Here is a 4,346-nt window from a genome sequence, read left to right on the forward strand (position 1 = left end):
TTTTATAACTAATAATAGTGGGCAGGCTGGGTTATTGTCCTATCATTGGTCACCTTGGATTAGAGGCAAAGTAAGCACAATTCCTTTCTCCTCACAACTTTCCTTTTTTCCTTTGGCAGCCAATTCTATCATACCACTTAAATTCCTGTGGACAATTATATAAAAAATAGAAAATTTACCTTTATATGCATTTGCCCCCAGCTAAGGCTCCCTAATGCTTGTTTAGCATAGATAGCTCATGAGAGAAAAAAAAGAAGCCAAGTAGGTTTGAAGCATTATAAGGTAGAAGGGAGAACAGAAATAGAAGCTAATCCTAGTGAAGAAGTAGCCCTTTCAGAAAGGCATGAGAAGAAGCAAACCTAAAGTTCCAGGAGAGTATTTTAATAGTGCCACATTCTTAATAATGTCACATTATGAAAGTAGGGAGTTCAATTAATTTTTAAAAGCTTAGTCAATCATCTTCAGGTCAAAAAAAAAAAGGATGCATTCACAAGTCGAAAGATTTAGAAACCAGAAGATCATTAAATCAAGTGAATATCATGGTCTTTGACTAGTTTAGGAGCTAAGACAATATTTTGCAACTTTTATTCCACTTCTAAATATGATAGGGAATTCAGATTAGTACTATGGACCACTAACTCACATTCAAACAGAATTCAGGGCTCATTTATGTGTTAAAACATACCACCACTTTATATGGAACCCAAAAAGACCCCAAATAGCCAAAGCAGTATTGAGAAAGAAGAACAAAGCTGGAGGCATCACACTTCCTGATTTCAAACTATATTACAAAGCTATAGTAATCAAAATAGTATGATATTGCATAAAAACAAATACATAGATCAATGGAACAGAACAAAGGGCCAAGAAATAAACCCATGTATATATGGTCCATTAATTTATGACAAAGGAGTCAAGAATGTACAATGGGGAAAAATAGTCTCTTCAATAAATGGTGTGAATAAAACTGGATAGCCACATGCAAAAGAATAAAACTGAACCCCTACCTTACATTATATGTAAAAAACAAACAAGCAAACAAACAACTCAAAGTGGATGGAAGACTTGAATATAAAACCCGAAATCATAAAATTCCTAGAAGAAAAAAGGCAGGGGGTAATCTCAATATTGCTCTTGGCAATGAATTTTTGGATTTCACACCAAAAGCAAAGGCAACAAAAGCAAAAATAAATAAGTGAGACTATATCAAACTAAAAAGCTTCTGCACAGCAAAGGAAACCATCAACAAAAGGAAAAGGCAACCTATGGAATAGGAGAAAATATTTGTAAACCACATATCCATTAAAGGGTTAATATTCAAAATATACAAAGAACTCATACAACTCAATAGCAAAAAAGAAAAAGAAAAGAAATAACCCAATTTTAAAATGGGCAAAGGACTTAAATAGACATTTTTCCAAAGAAGACATAGAATTGGACAATAGACATATGAAAAGGTGCTCAACATCACTAATCATCAAGGAAATGTAAATCAAAACCACAATGAGATATCGCCTCACACCTGTTGAGATGGCTATTATCAAAAAGACAAGAAATAACAAATGCTGGCAAAAATATAAGTGTTCATTGATAGATGAATGTATAAAGAAAATTTTATTTTTATATATATATATATAATGAAATATTATTCAGCCTTAAAAAGAAAGAAATCCTGTCATTTGCAATAACTTGGATGAACTGGAGGGCATTTTTCTAAGTGAAATAAGCTAGACAAAGAGAGACAAATACTGCATAGTATCACTTATATGTAGAATCTTTTTTAAAAAATCAAACTCATAAAAACTGAGAGTAGAAAAGTGGTTGCCAAAGGCAAGGGGTGGAGAAATAGGAAGAGTTTGGTAAAAAGGTATAAACTTTCAATTATAAGATGAGTAATCTGAGGATCTAATGTACAACATGCTAACTATGGTTGATAACAGTATTATATAATTTAAATTTGCTAAGAGAGTAGAACTTAAATGCTCTTCCAAAAAAACATGATAAACAAATATGTGGGGCGATGGATATATTAATTAACTCAATGGGGTTAATCCTTTCACAATGTAGACGTATGTCAAATCATCATGTTGAACGCTCTAAATATCTTACAATTTTATTTGTCAATTATAACTCAATAAAGCTGAAAAAAAAAACACAGCACCACTTAGCACACTCAAATCCTTTCATTGGGTGGGCTCTTTTATGACAATAAGATCCATAGTTTAGGGTGCAACAAGTGAATATCAAGGAATGCTCTAAACTTGGGGTTGCGAAAAACTGGAATTTCATTCCCATAAACACTGTTTAACACAAACCTTGGAAATCTGTGAAAATAAAGATATTTTCATTATCACAATCTTTCATTGTAGTTGAGTTTAACACCTATTGATTATGTGTATCAGGCAGATTTTTCTATGAATGGTGCAGTAACAAATAATCTGAAAATCTCAGTGGCATACAGTCAAGGGTATTTCTCACTCCAGATTTTATGTCTGCCATGAGTGAGCTACAGTTCTCTGTTTTCATTCAAGGACCCGAGATGAAGGAGTAGCCCCTATCTGCGACAGAGAACAAAGAGTAAAAGAGTTGGCAAATGCACGTAAAGCTTCTGCTCTGCTCATATTTCATTGGCCAAAACAAGTCATATAGTCAAGCTTGACAATGGGATGAGGAAATATAGTCATCTTCAGGGAACCATGGCAAGTTTTTCTGCAATAGGTAAGGATGTATAATTCTCTTGTAGGGAAAGCAAGATTGAATAATTGGGAACAATGATATAGTCATCCATGTTGAATAAAAATGAAACCCATTTAGTAGACATTCCTAACATCCCTACTCAACTAAAATATGCACAATAATATGGTAAGAGGAATACCACCTCTCTAGGACAAGTGAAAACTGTAGGATTGAATAAAAAGGAGAGAGAAAAAGAGAGGGAAGAATGCTGGGGATGGCGGGGAGGAGGAGTCAATGACTAGAAATAACATATACTGAGGATTTCCATGGGCCAGCAACCCTGTGATAACTTCTCTGCAACATAGAAAAAAAGTAAGCCTCTTACCTTGATAAGGCCTGCAGAACTTCGATCACATTCTTACTTCCAGTCTTAAGTACAATTTATACCATATTTATTTTCACTTCATAAATCATAAAGTAATAAAGTTATTAGAAACTCTAAAAGGTCATCTGTTAAATCTTTAAACCTCTCTAGTTAAGAAAACATTTGAACTATTCAAGACATTTTTCTTTAATTTTTTCCACAGAAAAGAATAGACATTCTTTTCCTAAATAATTCTAGAGATAGAATTACAAATCCTCCCATATTTCAACATTTTATCATCAATAAATTTTTATGGACACTCAAATATCTCTTATACTCAAATAAGACAACCATCAAAAATTCCCATCAGCAATCTTATAACTACTCTGAGTACAGCCACGAAATATCTGGTGCCATACTTAAATCTGTCTGAACTAGCATAATGTTCCTAAAACAGAAATCTGACCATGTCATTTTTCTGCTTAAAACCCTTCAGCAACTTCCTGATGCCTATTCCATTAGATAAATACCTGGTTACTTATCTCTACAACTGCCTGCCACCAGAATGTAAGCTCCTTGAGAAGTGAATCTTGTATCTTGTTCATAGTTGTAACCAGAATGCCTAGAACACTGCCTGACCCATTGTAAAGACTCAGTAAATATTTGCTGAATAAATGAGTAAATGAACAAATGAATGAATGAATGTAAGGTGTTCTATGACTTAACTTCATCTCTCACCCTGTAGTAAAACTGAAATGCAAGGATTTCCCTATACGAAGGCCTCTGTGGGTTTGTTTCATGTTAGATTTCCTGTTTATATCACTTTTACTTTTTTTCTTGACCTGGCTGCTCCAGTGCATCCTTCAGGACCTGTTTCAGGCTATCCACTCCTCCAGGAAGCTTTCTTGAACCTTTAGGCTAAGTTGAGTTTCCCTTTCCTGTAAACAAGTACTGTGTGCTTACCTCTATCACAATCCTTACACCTATAAACAGGTAAGAATGCTTATACTTTTCAAATGACAGGCTGCCTTCCTTAGTTTTTTCTATTATTCAAAAATGTTTACAATATACTAGTTAAATAGAATAAGTGTGGTTGTCATTGTTTACTCATTCCATTAAATCATATTATGTTTCCTTCAGGTATATAATCCCTGTGTCCTATATCTTGCTCATGATCCCACTAGAATATATACCACATCCAATACACAATGGGTACCCAAGCAGCTCTTGGAACTTTCAGGGATGATGTTAAAACTAAAGAAATAAAATGTAGGAAGTCCTTACTTCACGTGAAAACAAAGTTGCC

The sequence above is a fragment of the Pteropus medius genome, unplaced genomic scaffold (assembly GCF_902729225.1).
Source record: "Pteropus medius unplaced genomic scaffold, Ma_sr-lr_union100, whole genome shotgun sequence".
Taxonomy (NCBI): Eukaryota; Metazoa; Chordata; class Mammalia; order Chiroptera; family Pteropodidae; genus Pteropus; species Pteropus medius.